The 20,444-nt window shown below is 44.6% G+C and overlaps 1 non-coding gene across 1 annotated transcript; it reads right to left on the bottom strand.

Annotated features, from left to right (window-relative positions):
• Positions 1-11,434: 11,434 nt before the first annotated feature.
• TRNAG-UCC (transfer RNA glycine (anticodon UCC)) lies at positions 11,435-11,507 on the bottom strand. The gene has a single exon. It is a non-coding gene; the product is annotated as a tRNA-Gly (tRNA).
• Positions 11,508-20,444: the final 8,937 nt, after the last annotated feature.

Here is a 20,444-nt window from a genome sequence, read left to right as displayed (position 1 = left end):
CCAGTTTCTACACGTGTTCCTTGGACAAGTTATCAAGGAATCCGAGTCCCTGATTCCTTCTCCGTAAAATCAGAAAATTAAATGAGACCATGTAAATAAAGTATCCATAGTTCCTGGCACAAAGCAGAATGTTCAACCAGTGTTAGTTTCTACCTTGGTTCATTTTGTCTTGCATTAGAGTGATGTAGATCACTTTCATACCATCCCCAACTTCTTTCTAGAGTCCAAAGTCCTTGCAGGAAAGACCCCAGTTCTTGCACTTTTGTATGCCCTCTTCACCATAACATCTGGCACAATGCCTTGCACTCAGTAGATAGTCAATGCTGTTGAATTTGGATAAGGTTAAAGGCAAATCATTGAGAATTTACTTTTGACTGAAATTTAATAGGTAAGCAAAAGACATGTACACAGCTTCTATAATAAACAAACCAAGAAAGTAAAGAGAAATGGTTGAGTGTGAGCTTGGGTTCCAAGACCGGATCTTCCACTCTTGGCTCTAAGATGCTGGGAAAGCCATTTACTTCATGTAAAAGCCTTAGTTCCTGTGTCTGTGAAGGGAGATCTTACTAGAATCTACTTCATGGAGGAGTTCCTAGGGAAGAGAAAATGAGATCATACATAGACAGCACAGGGCACATAGCAAAACCGATTATCGTTTTATAGATATAAAAGAAGGCAAAGACAAAGAATTGTGAGAATTAAATTTGCTGAGGAGAGATTGAAATACATCTCCCTAGTTCATATTTTTTAAGTCCCTAAGAATTGTAGTATTTGTAGTATTTGTTTAAACTTTGCTTGTTTAGTGTTTTTTAAAAGAGAAATATTTTATCAAACAAGGAGTAAAATGTTTTAATTAATATGAATTTTCTGGACTTGATGAGAGTGCGTTAATGCCATCACCTTAAGTTTTACAGAAAGTGTATATCCTGCAGCTAGGATGGCAAGACCATGGCACAATTTCATTGTCCTCATTCATTTATTGAGCATATACTATGTGCCAGGCATTTAACAAAGCATACTTAAAGTGCAAAGGCAATACATTTTTAAAAGTTTCAAATTACTCTTTTTCATACTAAAACTGTAAAACAAAAGTCATGAAATTTTCAGATTTATAGTGCTTCCAAATTTGAAAGAAATGGAATATTTCTCAACTTTGTCAGTTCCCAGGTACTGAGTAAAAAGTCAATAGGGAAATCTGGCTCTGAATTTTTGAAGAAAGGGGAGAGTTCACACAACTTAACCAACCACTTAGAGAAAAGGAAGAAGGAAAGAAGGGAGGGAGGGAGGGTGGGAGGGAGGAAGGGAGGGAGGGAGGGAAGAAAAGTAGAGAGAAACAGTAGGTTTGTCTGTACAAGTGAGAATATCAGGAAACCATCTTTACTTCCACCAACTTCATCACTAAGCAAGTGTTTGCTCAAAATCCTCCAGTGGCTTTCCACTGATATTAGGAAAAAATTCCAAACTCTAACATCATGTAGTGGACAGTATTGGTTGCCTACATAATATTCATTCTCCCCTTCCCAACTACACCTCTACTTGTTCATGTAAACACTTCACTCCTAATTTCAGAGGGGAGTTGAACTGTCTATCCTCCAATGCATGGCAATCTCTGGTAATTATCAATCGTTCTTAATCAGCAAGGGAGTCTGTTGCTTCAATTACTGCTGGCAGCCCCTTTGTGACCATGAGGAGAAACAGGCTGAGAATGACAGAGCAATGAGCTAAAGATTCTGGCTCCACTGAATCAGCAAACTCTGAAGCACCCACCTTTGAACCTCTCATAATGTTAAATCAGAAACTTTATTATTTAAGTCAGTTTGAGTCTAGCTTTTGTAACCTGCCACAGCTAAAATCATTCTAATGGTTTTACATGCTTTAAGGCCTTCATACATGGTGCCTCCTCATCCTGCCATGTGTCTCACCACTTGATCTCAACGCTTTCAGGCCCTGTTCTCCTTTTGATTCCTTAAATGTGTCTTGCTATGTCTCTTGGCTAAGCCTTTACACGTACAATTCTCTCTTTGGCTGGCTAATTCCTACCAATCTTCAGGACTTTGCGTAAATGTTGCTTTCTCTGGAATGGCTCCCCTGACCCTTATGATCTTGTTTTGAGTTAGATATAATTCTCTGAGAGATAATTACATATTATTGAACTAAACTATTAACAAGATTATTTTATTGAGGCAATATTGCATGGTAGTTTAATCAATAGATTCTAGAATCAGACTGCGTGTGTTCAAATCTAGGTTCCGCCTCTTTCTAGCTGGGTGATATTGGGCAAGTTACTCAACCCTCTTTGGTTTAACTTCCTCGTATATCAAATGGAGATAATAGTACCATCCCCATACGTTTATGGGAGCTACAGAAATTAAATGCATTTAACGTATGAAAAGCACATAATGCCAGTACAGAGTAATGATTGTCATTGTCACCGTTGCTAAAGAGGCAGGTTAGTAGAGAGGAAAAAGATCTAAGTCCAAGACCTGGATCATCAAATAATTATCCACTGGAGCATTAACAACTGCCAGGCTTCTCTGGGCCTCCATTTTTCTCACCTGTGAAAGGAGGTTCCATTCTGTCAACTCTATTCATTTATTCAATAAATATTTATTGAGTACCAACCCTCTTATCATTATCAAAGGTCCCTCTTTATTTCCAGTGACATTTTTTAAAGTCTATTTTGTCTGATATCAGTACAGCCTCTCCAGCTCTTTTATGGTTGTTTTTGGCTTGATATATCTTTTTCCATTCTTTTACTTTCAACCTATTTGTTGAACTAAAGTTTGTATCCTATACATAGCATATGGCTGAATCTATTTTTTTTTAGTCCAGTCTGACAATTTCTGCCTTTGATTAGATTGTTGAGGCTTGTTTTTAAACATTGGAGATATTATAGTCTAATTGAACGTTGAGAAAAAGGACCCAGCAGAAGGAGAGGTAGAAAATGTAGACCAATGAATATAAATGTTCTTGAGAAGGTAAGCAAGGAGGGAATCCATAGCTCATGTGAAAGAAGTTGCCTCTTATAGAAGAGATCCTTCCTCTATGATGCCAGGAAGGAAATAGAGAATTGGTACAGATGTAGGTCCTTTTATGAGTGTGATGATACAAAACTCAGAGCTTTCACATATGGTGTTTTCTATATTCTCTTGTGGTAGGACTCAAAAAATATAATCAGGTTGGAAGTATTTCAAAAGCATTAGAGAAACACAAAGCAGTGTTTTCACTGATTCAAGCCCTTGTCATTTAGCACAGAGTAGAGCTTTGCATATCTAACTGAGATCCCAGGACAGCTGGGTTTTGAGGGGATGGACTCAGGAAGTCAGAGGCAGGAAGGGGAGGTCTGGAGCCCTGAGCTTGGCCTGCTCATGACTTGGACCAAAACCAGGGCTGAGAAGGCAACGTGGAGAAAAAGAGGCTACTGTGGATTTGTGCCTAATTCCCTGCTTCATATGGGCCCAGCCCTGCTGGCAGTATCCACTGGCTCTTAGAGAAGAGGGCTCTGGATGTGCCCAGTCGTTGCACAACGTCCTGTCACGTCCACAACCAGAGGCTGCTCATCATCCTGGGTCGACTGATCTGTGGTGATAAGCCCTGGGAACAGGCCGACTGGTGAGCAAGCCTTGACTGGGCCTCCCCAGTTCCTCGTCCTGCCCAAACTGCGCAACGCTCACAGGCCTAAGGGCCTTCCCCTCCCTCAGAGCCCAGCCCGCTTCTGATTCACCCTACTAGCCAGTGGAGACACAGGAGTCTGTGCTCAACCGCTGAGCAGAGAGGAAGTGGTCTGGCTTAATGTGTCTGCATATGACAAATTTTCTTTTTCTTAAGAAATTTTTTTTGACTAAAACACAGGCTTATTGTTGAAAAAGCAAAATATACATATAAAAAATGTATCACCACCCCCCAACCCTATCCCCCCCAGAGATAATAATGTTAACTTTTTGGTATATGCTCTCTCTGGGTAATATATATATATATATTAATATGTATATTTTATATATTTTTAAATATATATTTTATATATACACTTTTTAATATATATATATATTTTAATGGAGTAATATGAACACAAAGGCAAGAGGGGAAATGAAAATCAAGTGCTTTAAGGTCCTTGCATTTTCTGGGAGGTGGTAAAAGTGCACTATGTGGAAGTGTCCTTTATATTAACAGTAATAAGTTAAGAATGCACATTGAAATATCTAGGGTCACCACGAAAAGAACGGTAAAAGGATATATAACTAACAAGCTGGCATAGTGGGAAAATGAAGTAATAAGAAAAAAGAAAGGAGAGGAAAAAACTGAAAACATGACAAATAGAAAACAAATAATAGCATTGTCAATTTAAACCGGAATGCATCAGTAACCATATGAAAAGAAATCAGGTTAAATATTCCAATTAGAAAGCAAAGATTTTCAGACTGGATAAAAAGGAAAACAAAATTCAACTTTACGCTACTGTGAGAGGTATATAAGAATTCTGGGGCTTCCCTGGTGGCACAGTGGTTGGGAGTCCGCTTGCCGATGCAGAGGACACGGGTTCGTGCCCCGGTCCGGGAAGATCCCACATGCCACGGAGCGGCTGGGCCCGTGAGCCATGGCCGCTGAGCCTGCGTGTCCGGAGCCTGTGCTCCGCAACGGGAGAGGCCACAGCAGTGAGAGGCCCGCGTACCGCAAAAAAAAAAAAGGACTCTGAAAGGTTGAAAGGAAATGGACTGGAGAAGATTAAACTAAAGAAACCTGGGGCAACTTAAGGAGACATTAGGTCCAAACATGTTATTAAGGATAAAGCGGGAAAGGACTTCCGGTAGAGTAAGGACAACAATCCCTTCTACACAAATGAGCAATGATAAACTGGACAGAATTATCAAAAACAACCATTTGGGGGCACTGGAAGTTGACTAAAGGCAAAAAAATATTGAGAAGTATTTTTTCTTGAAGAACTGCTAGAGCTACAGGTGAGAGTGGCAAAGTCTATGGCCTTCTTGCCTCTGGCTACTCTCATCCAGCACACCTCCAGCTCAGTAGAGGGGAGATACAGCTTTATCACCCTGGAGCTGGGCACGGAAACCAGCAACTCTGGTGCCATAAGACGAGGGATTTGAATGAAGAGGCAGTGCTTTCCCACCTGAAAGTGGCGGGATTGGGTGGGAATGGACAGGGAAAACCCACAGCTTTGTTGTCCCAGTTCGAGGAAAGCAGTGGAGCAGCTGGAGGTTTACTGGGAGAGCCTGGAAATGAAAGCTGTAGAATAGCTGAGATAAGCTCTGCAGACATCCCTGACTGAATGAGGAACTCCCGCCTGAAGGAGACCAGAGGCAACCTGGCAGAAAGTAAAAGCCAGGGAGACTTGAGAACTGACTGCGACCCAGTACACTTGCATACACCTATGGAGAGCAACAGACGGTGGAAGGCTCATGGGCTTGAGGTGTCTGAGCGCAGTTGATGATGACTAGGTTATGCAGACACAAGGGTGACTCCTAGACATCCAGGCTTAAAAAAAAAAAACACAAAGTCCAGAGTTTTTAAAACATATGTCACAGTGTCAAATATACTATCCAAAATTAACTGATACAAAGAAAGAAGAAAATGTGACCTTGTCTAAAAATTGTTTAAAGAGAAAAGACAATACATACAAGTAGCCCAGTAACTCATTTAGAACACGTCATCTGTTTTGTGCTGGGATCCTTGGATACACCCTTGAAGAAACCTTAATAGCTGTACAGTATACCACTTAAGAATATGGACTTTGGTGTCAAACAAAACTATATTTGCATCCCGGCTTCAGTACATACAGGTTACTGTCTGATCTCAGCCTCCTTCCTTAACCTCTTTGAACTACAGTTTCTGCACCTGTGTAATGAGGGTGAGCGCCCCTACTGCATAGGTTGTTGTAAAGACTAAATGAGATAATATGTGGGAAATGCTCAGTACTCAATAAATGGCAGCGATTAGTACTGTGACTGCCCAATAGGGAATGGGGTTAAGTTTAAGCTGCAAATGCAGGGAAGTGTGGAAATGCACACAGGCTTGGAGCCTCCTGCAGTGAAGACTAGGCTATCAGTGAAGAAACCCTTCTAGGGACACAGCAGGATGACATCCCAAGGTTCCTTGGCTCCCTTGGGGTGACTGCAAGACTTTCAACATATTAACAGGAAAGAAAATCTATGGCCTTTCTTCTGTCAGTGTGAGACCCCAGAACTCATCTTCCCAGCATCTCCTTTCTTGCTCCCTCCTGCAAGAGCCATAGCAGGCAAGCATTCTCATGTCCATCCTGAGAACACGGTGGAGGAAAGAGCAGAACGTGTCCAGGCAAAGGGTCAGCTTCTTCTCAGACTGCCAAGGGCAAGGGCACCTAGGATAGAAGAAAAATTGAGGCTGGGGCCATGGAGAACAGACAGCAACATTAACCCTCTTTAGTAGCTGCAGAGAAACAAAAGAAAGTGGCGGCTACCAGCGCTTGGCTTTAACTAGTCTTTCGTCTTCCATTTCTGTTTTCTGACCACTGAATCTGGCTTTGTTAAAACTCTCTGAATTAATTGCCTACATTTGTATATTCATTTATTCATCTATTCACTTCTTCATTCACTCTTTCATTCATCCTTCCAACCATCTGTTTATTGATTCACTCATTGGTTCATTCACTCATTCAAGGACTCATCCATCTATCCATTCATTTATTCATTCACTTATCCATCAAAATAACATTCATTGAGAACCTTCTTACTGCCATTTGTCAGGTACAGTGCAGGCTGTGTGTGGACAGGAATGACTTCTCTCTTACATATACCATCAAATCCCCAGGACTTAGAAAGATGATGGCGGGTTGCCAAGATGAGAGTAAACAATCCGTGCAGAGGGAGCAACATTTGGAAATGCACAGTCATGAGAGGGGTTCGTTTCCTTGCACAGCAACAAAGTTCCCTTTGGCGGAGCATAGGCTCTGTGGGGGAAGAAGACAGGAGATGGGGCCACCTTGTATGAATATCAGGCCAAGGTGTTTGACTTGATCCTGTGGGAACTGGGCAGTTCACTGGTTTTTCACCAGGAGAATAGGATGCTCATTTTGGGAAGCCACCTCTGAGAGAGGAGAAACTAAAGGATGGGAGATCAGCAAGAAGGTTTAGACTGAGGTCAAGGTGATGGAGGCAAAGAAGCAGTATTTGAGGGGTGTTTCTGAGGAAGGTTTGACAAGCCATGTCTCCAAATGTCATCTAAGGAAATGGGATTTTTTTTTTTTGAGGAGGGAAAGCATCTTTACCTTGTGTTCTCCATTCTCAGAGCACATTAAAGCCATTTTCCAGTCCAGAGTGTTAACTATTGCACGGACCCTTAGATGATGGCAACCAGAATGACTCCCTTGACTGACAGCACAGACTTTCCTGCAGTCCTGAGAGTAATGAAGGCTTGCATTTAAAGAGCTCTTTCTCTGCTCATTCCTGATAGAATCTTCAAGACGCTCTCATCTTACAAATGAGAGACATATACTAAGAGAGGCCCACGAAGGTTAACTACCTTCTCAAGGTCACACAGCTTGAAAGAGCTGAGTATAGAACCCACGCCTACTGACGACTCCAGCCTTTCCACAACAGCATCAAAGGTATATTGACGGTCACATAATCAATAAGACTACTACATAGATAAAAATTATAGACAAGGCATACAAAGAAAATAATTGCTGTTATAAGAGCCAGTTTTCCATAAAATTCCTTTTATAGTGTTTAAAATTTATTTAAGGATTACAAACTTGAATATATACCTTCAACAAATAAGCTGTGTTGTCAGAGGCATCAAAAGGGGGAAATCTACAGTCCTTCCTCGTGGTGGTCACCTTCTATTCCTGGGAACCAGGAACACAATTTGGAGTAGCTGAACAATTCTGTGTAACTCAAGGATTGCTTGCAACCCGCCTCTACTCCCGGCTGGCTTTGCCTCATCCAGGATAGCTCTCTAGCTCTCAGTCCTGAGCCTGCTGCCTGCTCTCCACTTACAGGATGACTCAGTTCTTCTGAGTGTCATCCTCTTAATGCCTCTTCTCTGGGCTTCCCGTCAGCCATGGACCAGAGGTCCCAAACTGGCCACCCAGGAATCTGAGACGACCTATGACACGGTATTTGGCCTACACCGTATTTTAAAATTTTGAATTAGTTCTCAACATTTAAACGTTAGAAAACTTCACCTTGAAAAAAATTTAGATTTCTGACTTTTCTTTTTTTTAAAAATTTTTATTGGCGTATAGTTGATTTATAATGTTGTGTTAGGATTTCTGGCTTTTCTTGAAAAGTGGGAAGATCTGGCAGGACAGGGCCTGCCTTCCCACCTGGAGATCACTGGCCAGAACTGAGTCGCGTGTGCTGTTTAGTTCATCACAGTTCTCTGCCTGCTTCCCTCATTTATGGAACTTGACTGACCCTGAAGGCATTTGAGCTTGAGACCCCTGAGGTAGATGACCCTTGGTGTACATCACTGAGTACCTGCTGCCTCTAGTATTTCTGAAGGAGCCAGGAGGTCCAGGACATGGAGTGTTTTGTGACTTCACTGATACCCAGATGGAGTTGACTCAGGTGTGGACATATGAACCAAAGAACATGAGAACTTCCAGTTAGCACGATGATTTGCAAACTTAATTTTTTTATCTCAGTGTAGTGCTCTGTCTGGATCGTTCTATGAGGTATCAATTCCATGTTTCTTCTTTATAAAATATTTTTTATAGAAGTAGTGTTGAGAATAGAAACATACCTGAAAGTGCACATAAGACAAAAAGGAGAAAACAAAAATCAGTCAGAATCCCTTTACCCAGAGATAACCTCTGTTAACAGTTCTGTGTCCAGCCTTCCAATCTTTGTTCTATGCATTTAAATTCCTAGGAGAGTGGGATTGTATTACCCCAAGAGTTGGTGTTTTGTTTAACATCTTTATTGGAGTATAATTGCTTTACAATGGTGTGTTAGTTTCTACTTTATAACAAAGTGAATCAGCTATACATATACCCCCATATCTCCTCCCTCTTGTGTCTCCCTCCCACCCTCAGCTATCCCACACCCCAAGAGTTTTCTAATCTTTTTTTTGGCTGTGTTGGGTCTTTGTTGCTGCGCGCAGGCTTTCTCTAGTTGCCGTGAGCGGGGGCTACTCTTCGTTGCGGTGCGCGACCTTCTTACTGCGATGGCTTCTCTTGTTGTGGAGCACGGGCTCTGGGGCGCGGACTTCAGTAGTTGTGGCACAAGGGCTTAGTTGCTCCGCGGCATGTGGGATCTTCCTGGAGCAGGTCTCAAACCCGTGCCCCCTGCATTGGCAAGCGGATTCTTAACCACTGTGCCACCAGGGAAGTCCCTTTTTTTTTTTTTTTTTTTTTTTTTAAATTTAACAGTACAGCATCAGTGGCTTTTTACATTATTAATTATTCTTCTCTAGCATGATCTTTAATAACCACATGATATTTCATCATATGACCATCCTTTGGCTTATTTAACCAAGTCCCTCTTTATGGGTTTGAAGTTTGGGTTTTTCTGTGTTTTTTTTTTTCCACCAGCAAAATTAGTTTATTTGGGAATAACAGAGGAATTACTGGGATTATTTTTTCAACAGTGTTTCAAAGAACATCCTAGAAGTAGACTTGGTGAGCCACGAGGTATGCAGAAACCTAAGGCTTTTGCTACCCACATTGATGTTGGTGCTATATCTCATTGTGCAGAGGTTCAGCTTACACAGAGTGAGACTGTGCTTTCAGGATAGACTCTCGGGGACCGGGACCTTATCGGGAATAAGTGATAGAGTGAGGGCCTACAATTTTAACATGTATCTACACACTAGAGAGAACTGAATGTGGATATGTATTGGTTCCAGTACTTGGGTTCAAAAAAACGAATAGCAGAAATTCATAATCAACGAGATGTGATTAACTGAGTGTGTGTGTGTGTGTGTGTGTGTGTGTGTGTGTGTGTGTGTGTGTGTGTGTTAGGGGACAGTAAGGTTGATGGGCTAATAAGGCTGCTGGTGGAAGTTACTTGGGGAATCTCAGGCTGCATCTTACAGGAGAGCAAGCAAGGCGAGGGCAGCAGCGAGAGTTTGCTCTCCTGAATCAGGTCACTGCTGAGGAGCCTGTGCAGTTCTGGGTGCCCAGTTCTGGAAAGATACAGCATAGTAGCATGTATTGAGAAGGAAAGGGGCAAGGATGGTAAGGGTCCTCCTGGTGGTGTCCCATGGCCAATGGCTAAAGGAACTGAGAGTGTCTGGTTCCAAGGGAGGTTTGGGACATGTGGTCTGAGAATCATCAATTACCCAAAAGACTGTCAGTGAAACCTGTTTAGTGGTTCCCCAAACCCAGAGCTTGCGCGAATGAATGGGAGTCACGGGCTGACATTTCAACTCAGTCTAAGGAAGGACTGTCTAACAGTCAGAGCTGTTACTAAATGAAACAGAAGTTTCTGGAGGGAGCACAAGAAACTATTCACAGTGGTTACCTCCAGGGAGGAGGGACCAGGGGGATGCACCATTTGAAATTACCCTTGTGTGCCATTTGAAAATGTTTTTGAACCATGTTCATGAATTACATTTATGATGAAGAAACAAATTTAATAATGCAACACAACAGGAAGAAAAAACAAGTGGATTTACCAGCTAAGGTATTTTGGTGCAAGCATCAAAATCCAACTCTGGCTTCTAAGCGGAACAAGGAAGAAAAGGATTTAATGGAAGGATACAGTTCACAGAATTGAAGGGAAGGCTGAGGAAGGTCAGGAGTCCCGGAGCTGCCTGGAGCCCTCATGGGTCATTTCTCTTTGCTGTGACTCGGTTCTATCAGTTTTCTATCCGTATGTCCCTTGGTTCCAGACTCAGATTCCAGTAAGAGACAGTCGGATTGGCCTAATTTAGGATCATATACCCATTCTCTTGCTGACTGACAGCCTCTAGTAGAACCCCTTGAAATAGGGGTAGGCAGCTACCCAAAGGAAACTTGGGTTGCTGTTACCAAAGAAGGAGGGAGGGATGCCAGGCAGGCAAAACCAAGCCATCCATTACATGGGTTTACAATGAACAGAATAAGCTATCTCAGAAGGTAGTGATGTCCCCATTCCGGGAGGTATTCCAGACAGACTGGATGTGCACCTGGAGACAAAGCTGTAAAAAGATTCAGCCTCTAGTGGGGTTTGATTATACCACGTCAACATCCCTGCCAGCCCTGAGATTTTACAGTTCTGTGATTTTGGGAAAATGTTATCTTTTGGACCGGACAGCTCCAACACAGCTAGGACCATGCTTCCACAGCCAACATACCTTTCAGAATCCCTTAGTCCAGAGCCAACCAGAATGAAATTATGTTCTCACCAGGTTCTTATTTCTCATTTCTCCTTTGTCTTCTCTCTTTTAGTCCGTTTTCCTTGCACTTTTAATTTTTTTTCTTTTTTTTGGCCATGCCTTGGGGCACGTGGTACCTTAGTTCCCTGACTGGGGATCGAACCCATGCCCCCTGCAGTGGAAGTGCAGAGTTCTAACCACTGGACCGCCAGGGAATTCCTTTCCTTATGCTTTTGATACTTCTCATTTCATGGTTTTGAGAACTCAGATTGATTATCAGAGAGGCTTGTCTCTGGGGTCAGACTTCAGATCAGCTCTAAGATTTAGCCTTTACAAACTGTGTGACCTTGGGAAAATTACTCAACTTCTCTGGACCTATATATCCTCATCTGTAAAATGGAGATAATAATAGTACCAACCTCATGGGGTTGTGGAGGGAATTGAGTAACACATCTAAAATGATTGTTAGAGGGTCTGCCGTGGAGAAAGGGCTCAAAAAACACCATTCCTCCCCTCCCCCATTTAGCAACAGTGTCCTCATCAACAACAACATTATTATTAAAAGAAGTAGGTCCAGAAGAATCTGCCAAAAGTGATTTGGAACCACTTGATACTCCACGAGAAAAGGGGCCCACGTCCTATTTATTTTCTAAACTCTCGTCCCTAGCAGAGTTTCTGGTACGTATGGGTGCTTAATAAAGGTCTATAAATAAGTGAGTGAATGCAAGAATAAATGAATCAGTCAATGGAGGTTGAAGAGTAAGATCATTTCCGACGTGGGGTTCTTCTGAGGTTCCAGAAGACAAGGGAGGCCGGAAGAGGAGAAAACCCTCACCAAGTGTTCAGGAGAAAAGAACAGATGAGAAGGTTAGTCTCAGAGTGACTCACAGACGGATAAGCCCCCAAAGAGACATCCCCAGGACCACCCCCGTGACCTGGGGGCAGAAACGTGGGTGATTAGGCAGCAGGAGGCCCCAGGGGACCGGTTTGTACCGATTTGGGTTTCAGGGTTGAAGGAACCTGATGGAAGTTTTCAGAGTAAGGCACTTGGGTGATCTATTTTGGAGGAATTATCTGGAGAAAAGAAAATGAGAACTGCCAGTAACCTTAGTGTGCTGGCCTTGGGCAGGAAAGAGGTGATTCCGGGACGCTCATAGCCTGATTTTTCAGGCCCAGTGCGCTGAGGGGCCCTGTGGGAATCAACGTTGGAGATGTAACAACGTGACGATGTGTGTGATGGACAAGCAGAGCAGCAAAGTGCTCGTAGGAAAGAGACCAGGTCCTAGACCAGAGGGGATTTTTTTAAGTAAACTTTTTATTAAGAGGTAACAGACACAGAGAAAAGTGAGAAATCAGAAACATACAACTTCATGAATTTTCAAAACTGAACATGCCATGTTAACAGCACCAACATAGAGAAATGAGTTTTGAATGCAGATGTCCATAAGAAACTCCTGGGTGGGGAGAAATTCCCTGGTGGTCCAGTGGTTAGGACTCCGTGCTTTCACTGCTGAGGGCCCGGCTGGGGAACTAAGATCCCACAAGCCGTGAGCTGCAGCCGCAACAAACAAACAAAACACCCTGGGGTACTTGGAGGGAATGCAGATTTCCTGGCCCCATTGTCAGAGGTCCTGGTTCCATAGGCCTAGCACGTGGCCTAGGGATCTGCATTTCTGCATGCGCCCCCAGATTTAGATGAGGGTAGCCCCTGGACCGCACTTTGACACACACTCGCCTTTTGGGTGAGAACATGCTTTAGAGTCAGGCAGGCCTGGAGTTGGAATCCTACCTTTTCCTTGAATTAATAACTTGATCTCACAAGGAAAGTGGGGGCAGTGATACTTACTCATAGGTTTGCTTTGAGGATTAAAAGGAAATGCATGTAGGGACTTCCCCGGTGATCCATTGGGTAAGACTCCGTGCTCCCAATGCAGGGAGCCGGGGTTCGACCCCTGGTCGGGGAACTTAATCCCACATGCGTGCTGCAACTAAAAGTCCACACGCCACAACTAAAGATCCCGTGTGCTGCAACAAAGATCCCGACGCGGTGCAGCCAAAATAAATGAATGAATGAATGAAATGCATGTAAATCCACGAGAGCTGCTTAGCGTGGTGTTGGGCATACAGTAAGCACTCAGTAAACGTAGCCAAGCAAACATGCACACAAAAAGGACAGGATTGTCCCGAAATCTCTGTGCCCAGCACCTAGTATAGTGCGCGATCAAATAAGACTGAGGACAGGGTAGCACTATGGTTAGCAACACAGGCTTGGTGTCAGACACCCTGGGGTGTGAGTTCCAGTCCTGGCTTCACCACTTACTAGCTGTGTGACCTTGAGTGGGTTACTTAACTCCTCTGACTCTCAGTTTCCTCATCTGTAAAATGGGCATAATAATGCCTACTTCACAGGGCGATTGTGGGCATGAAATAAGATGACCCAGTAAAGCTTTGAACCCATGGCCTGGCCCCTGAGAAGAGCTTGAAAAAAGTTGGCAACTGCTGCTATGTATAGCTGAAGCTGAGAAGGTTCCATCCCTGGGCCATGGAAAGGTTCTCTCCAGGGACAGCCTGAGAGGAGATGGGCCACCTGTCTGTGATAACATGGAGCAGTGTAATAAAAAGGCTAAGAATTGCATGCTTATTACTAGGCCAAAGTGTCACTACCATGATTATGGGCCAGGTGGGGCTGCCCAGGAAACCTCTTCAGGTGTTTATACCTTTCCGGGGGGTGGGGGGGTGGAGGCAGGAATGGAGGGTGGGGGGAGGTTTGCTCCTCATATGGAAATTCTTACTTAGCTACTGCCAAACACAGAGGATGGAATTTGAATTCTTAAAGGGTTGTGGGGGCATCAGGCTGTTTCCAGCTCTACTTCCGAATGCGGGGTGGAGGCAGGAATGGAGGGTGGGGGGAGGTTTGCTCCTCATATGGAAATTCTTACTTAGCTACTGCCAAACACAGAGGATGGAATTTGAATTCTTAAAGGGTTGTGGGGGCATCAGGCTGTTTCCAGCTCTACTTCCGAATGCTCACATCTAGGGCAGGGGCACTACAGATCCCGCCTAGACGTCAAAGTGGTTTTCAGGGGTCACCCCAAGGTGCTTTATTTTTGGTGAACTAAATTATACTGGCCGACTAAGAATGGTCCAGATGTGAATTGCTGCTCCCTGCTCCCTCCTTCCCTCCCTCCCTCCCTCCCTCCTTCACATGCCTGGTTTAGAGTTGGTGTGTCCCAGCTCACAGGGAAGGAAGAACCGCAGCTGGGGCCTGGCCCTCCTCAGAACAGGGAGAGACTGCCCCATGTCACTGCCTTTATCACGCAGCTATTCTCTCACTCAAAACCATCCAACCTCAGCAGGCCTGCTCGGGCCCTGCCACCCAGATAGATCTGACTTCAGCCCCCGCTTTCTCTCAGGCCTGGGCCCTAGGGAGCTGCCAGCTGGCCACTTGCCACCCGCCCCCTAGAGCTGAAGTCTGTGACTCCAGGGAGGTTAGCACTCTGTCTGGTGTCCCTTTCATCTCTGTCCTGTAGCCCCATGCCACCATTCCCACCTGGCCCAGACCATCACCGAGGCCCTGGAGACCCAGCCATTGGCACATGTGGCTCTCTCATGTAGCCCCTTCTTTCCTGGGCCTGAGTTCATGGGTAGGGAGGTGGGGTGAGTGCAGGTGTGCGTGCGCATGCGTGATTTGCTCTCCTGTTTTAAAGGATTCCGAGCCACGTGAAACTTCCCCTCTGGATGTGATTCCAGGTTGCAGCAAATGTTTATTTATGTGTGAGGGTGGGGAATGCACTGGGGGTGGGTTGTCAGTCCTTTTGTGGGGTGCTTCACGTGGTGGCGCGAGACTGTGGCTGAACCTGACGCTCCCAGAGGAAAGCGCTGCACAAGGAACTGGTTTCCAGACTGCAGAGGGATCTGCACTTTTGTTTTTGACCAAAAAAAAAAAAAAGGTTAGCAGTGAGGGGCTGAGGGAATACCCAGCCTCTGATACCTAAGAGAAGTCCCTGGACTCGGACCCTCCTATTGTGTGACCTTAGCCCAGGGTGGGAAATGCTCCCCTGAGCGCCCTGGCAGGTGGGAGTTTTGGGTCAGTGCCTGGAGTGGGCAGTCCAAAGCCTTGAATTGAGACTCTGGTCTTTTGGCTGTAGATGTTGCTTTAATGCATTTCTTCCCCTGCCTGCGTGAGAACCTCTTGGTACCTCTTGCCATCCCCTCACTGCCCGACCCAGGCCCACTGGGCCCGATGCTGCGAGGAATGATCTCGAGCAGGCTGGGCTGGACAGGCGCTTGGCCACGGCAGGGGGCGTATTTGGATTCTTGGAGAGCCCTCCCCACCTCTGCTGGAGAGACGTTTCCTTGACCCAACCCTAGTGTGCTAGCTTCCACGCCATGACGCTTTGGCACGTGGGCACGTAGCATCAGGGCCCCCACCACCAGAAAGTACCAAAGCCTTTGGCACCCCTCTCTCCTCCCCAGCGACCCCAAGTGGGCAACTGCTGTGGCAGCGGGTCCGGCCCAGACGGACACTGCCAGCCTCCTCTCCCTGCAGTGGGCACCAGCTCTACCTCCCCGCATGGGGCAATGCCCTGGCTCCTTGGCCCGGCACCGTCTGTCCCCCCTAGACTTCTCAGGGGCCGGCCCTGTCTGGGCCACCCTCTGCCGAGCCCTCAGCTCCCGCACAGGTGACAGGCCCAGGCTGCTCTCTGGGAAAGGTTGGATGCTGCCATATTCCCCCTTCCAGCCCCTCTTCCCACACTCATGCACACAGGCACGCACCACACCAGGGCGGCTTGTTCCTCACCACATACAGGGAGTGGGAGACCAGTCCCTTAGTGTCTTTTGAAATACGAAGAAAAATGTGTGATCAGGAGCATGACTCCTGTGCTGGGCTCTTGGGCCCACTTGAGTCTGTCTGTCTCAAATCTAGGCATTTTTGCTTCAATTTTATTTTATTTTTTTAAGAAAAGAAAACAAAAATCTGCACTAATTTACCTGGTTTTGTAGGAAAACTTCTTTTTTAATTTTTTACATTTTTTGGTGTCCATTTGTATTGAATAATTTGCTACATTTGTACAATGTAAGAGGTATATATAATATATGTATATTTGTAATGTAAAAGTAATTTTATTCTTTTCAAGATTTTTTCTGAAGAGGAGAGAAAGATATTTTTTCAGGAAAAACAAACTTTAAAAAAAGAGAATAAAATCTATTTCTCCCCTTTCCCCATCCTTTCTCTGTCTACCCCTCTTTCCCAGGAACAAATCAAAAGGTGGATTGTCTTGTGAAGAAAGTAAACTTTTAGTCCAGAATGATGTCTTTTTCTTAATGCAGTGAGCTGTAGGTTCTGTAGTTTGAGCCCTGGGGATGGGAAGGGGGGTACTGAGGCAACATGGAGAGGAGCTCAGGGGAGCAGGGTAATGAATTTGTTTTCTTTAGTGAAGGAGGAATACAATCAAGCGTTTTGTATTCAGAATGTTGTGCAATATTTTGGAATGCAACCCTGGTGTGTTTAGAGATTTAGTTTAAAAACAAAACAAAAAGATTGAGCAAATCTGTACAGTTTATATTGTTCCAGATTTTTTTAAGTTTGTATTAAAAGCATGATATATAATTAAAAAAAATTATACTGGCTGATTCTCCAAGAGATGGAATATGGACAGCTTACTAGCTTAATGTTTACCCTCTCCTGCATGAGGCCATGCCTAGAATCAGAGGTTCCAGTCCTACTGCTAGATGTTGCGGAATTCAAACCAAAGTACAAGACAAGTTCCTCTTCCTGGAGAGCAGGGCTGACATGCACAGTTGCACCGGTTGTAAACTGCTCAAGGCCATTGAACCAAGAGACAGACAGAGAGAGAGAGAGAGAGAGAGAGAGATTGAGATTATATACCTCATGAGTATATTTGTACATTTTGAGTATATTTGTATATTTGAGTATATTTTGAGTATATATTATATATATACCTCATGAGTATATTTGTACATTTTGAAAAATAACCTTTGGGGACTTCCCTGGTGGTGCAGTGGTTAAGAATCCACCTGCCATTCCACCTGCCAATGCAGGGGGCAGGGGTTCGAGCCCTGGTCTGGGAAGATCCCACATGCCGCGGAGCTACTAAGTCCATGCACCACAACTACTGAGCCTGTGCTCTAGAGCCCACGAGCCACAACTACTGAGCCTGTGTACCACAACTACTGAGGCTGTGCGCCTAGAGCCTGTGCTCTGCAACAAGAGAAGCCACCGCAGTGAGAAACCCATGCACCGCAGTGAAGAGTAGCCCCTGCTTGCCACAACTAGAGAAAGCCTGCACGCAGCAACAAAGACCCAACACAGCCAAAAAATAAACAAACAAACAAACAGAATACAGCTCTAATGATACCACAGTGTGATCATCTTCTGTTGCAAACCAGCTGTGTGACCTTGGGGGAGTCACTGTACCTCTCTGGGCTTCAATTTTGTCACATGTAAAATGAATCAGTACCCCAGGTGATTCTGATGCTCATGGTCAGCAGGCCCAGTGACTAAATACTGGTCCCTTCCAGGTGCAACCTCCTCTGAGCCTGTGTTTCACCGTGCTATAGCAGACAGAAGCTCTGCCGAGCAGGAGATGACTGGGAGGCCAGGAAATAATGTCATGATCCCAAACCTGAATGCAATGACCTTACAGGCACTTGGCAGCAGTGGCTTCATGGGCCTGTCCCCGAGCTGAACTGGCTGGCTCCAGACCAATTACATCCAAAGCTCATAGGTCATTCTGCCTGGGCTGACAACACCCATTATCCTAACTGAAAATTAGGATCAACTGGCCCTAACAGGTTCCCTCTTGGTCTTGCTGTAAATACAAGTCAGTAAATGTCAAAACAAGCCTCTGGCCACCCTAGAAATTCTTAGTCATCAATAGGCTATAAACACCCTTGGTCAGAATTCACTGTTTGTGCATTGACCCGTTTAATTACTGACTTCCTCCTCTAACTCACTTGCCAGACATCTACTAAGCCTGGACTCGATGTCAGGTACTGTGCTAGGGGCCTGGAACATGGAAGAGAATAATGGGATAGAGTAGAAATCCCCCCATCCCCCAAACACGCCCACTAGTGCATAAACCACTGTCTGGAAACCAAGGGGTATTTCAGACTGGGAATCTTTTTTCAGGCTAGTAGTTTCCAAATGTGTCAGCTGCCATCTTAAACAGTGGCTTACGTCCTGGGAAACACAACCCCACCAAGGTAACTGGAAGCATCCAAAGGGGAGAAAAAAACTCATTAACTTAGAAAAATGCAACAGGGTCTCCCTGCACGGACTAGCATTGTGTTTCATGGACATAAGTCAGAACATTTTGCAGCTGTCCATATACATTTCCCTCTCCTATTCCAACTGAAGTTCCAGTCTTACTGTCGCAGGTTTGTCTGAAAGCCCAGTGTGGTCAACAATGGTTGAAACAGGAACCACAGAGGCTGGATTGCTTGATCTGTGACTATCAGATCTCAACCATAATGTCGCTCTAAGCCAGGCAGGGTTTCTTTGCCCTAGATTCGTAATTATTCGTAAAACAAACCTTTAGGTTCTCAAATGCCTCTTCTACCAATGGGAGGGGTGGGGGAATGAAGGGTGCCCTCTCTCCTCTTCCATGTTGGGATGGGCATGGGTGGAAGTGAATTGGAGAGAACGTTTAGTTAACACCTACCCTATGCTCTTCACAACAGCCTTGTAAAGAGGGACGCTTGTCCTGCTTTCACAAATGAAGAAACTGTTGCCTTGGCAGATTTGTCTGATTTGCTCAAACTCACACACCCAATGATTAAAAAAAAAAAAAGCCATCATATTAACAGCTACCATTACTGAGCACTTCTCATGAGTTAGGCCTGCACTAAGCGCTTTTATAGATATTATTTCATTTATATTTCCAAATAACTCTATAAGGTGGGTAATGCTGTTATCTCCATTTTACAGCTGAAGAAACTAAGGTTTAGTCAGGTTGAGTAACTTGTCCAAGGTCATACAGTCAGGAAGTGTGGAGGAGAGATTCTAACTTTAGTCACAGAACTACAATTCAGAGCTTCTAGACTCTTTTGGCCAGCTGGGCTTGAACTCTGTCCTTGCTTTGTGGAGGAACAAATTTAATCGGATTAAGAAAAAATAGAAACAACAAAACAAAACACCTGTTAAATGAAAGCAATTATTGGACTGAGTTAATACACTTCTCCCTTATTTCAGGACTAGTCTTTCAACATCTGGACTGAAGTTCATGGGCAGATTATTGCAGATAGGCTAGTTGTATTGCTAATCGAAGAATTCTTTCTCACAAACAACAGGCTTCCGTTATTGAGCCAACTATCAGCTGCACCTCTGATTCAGAAGAGAGCCCCTTGGTGCCATGAAGAATATGCCAGGCATATTCTTCCTGAATCTGGCAAATAAAGTAAAGCCAAACTATATGAGAAAGAGAGAGACCCTCCACTGAGTACAGGGTTGCACTGAAGAAAAGATGTTGGATTTGGTCTCTGCCCATATTGTCTAATGAGGAAAATAGATAATTGCTAATATATCAACAGACAAATCCTGAAAGAGCCCAGAAGAAGGAATGCTGATATCCAAGGATGAAGCTGAAAGGTGTCCCTAAAAGATGACATTTTAGTTGACATGTAATATTATTTTCTTGTTTTAAAGTGAGCAGTGGGCGTGCCTCCCGGCACCCATGCCCCTTCCCCACTGGGTAGCAGCTCTGAGCTCTGGGTGGCGCCCATCCAATCCGCAGGTCCAGCTTCAGGCCCTGGCTACAAACCCTGGAGAGCTCCTCCCCGTCGCCTCAGTGTAAGGCTGAGCAAGTGATCTGTACTGATCTAACTGCAGTAAAGCCAGGACTTCTGTTTGCTGGTTTCGAGCTGAGAAGATTATTCTTCCTGTCTCTTTTCTGGTGGTATTTATCCACGAGGCCTGGAAACTGCCACAGTTTTGCTACTGGGGAAGCTAGCCTAAAGCAAGGCAGCACAAGGAGGACAGTTAAGCCAAGAGACCTGCAGAGACATGGAGCTGAAGCCCACATACTTCTGGGCATTTTTAAGACCAAGCCAATGAATTGCCTTGATTGCTTTAGCCATTTAGAGTTGGGTTTTCTTTTATTTGTCACCCAAAGAATTTCAGCTGATCCAAA

Source organism: Lipotes vexillifer, unplaced genomic scaffold, assembly GCF_000442215.2.
Source record: "Lipotes vexillifer unplaced genomic scaffold, Lipotes_vexillifer_v1.1 scaffold84, whole genome shotgun sequence".
Classification (NCBI taxonomy): domain Eukaryota; kingdom Metazoa; phylum Chordata; class Mammalia; order Artiodactyla; family Lipotidae; genus Lipotes; species Lipotes vexillifer.
The sequence above is the reverse complement of the archived record's forward strand: the minus strand, read 5'-3'. Positions and strand labels throughout refer to the sequence as shown.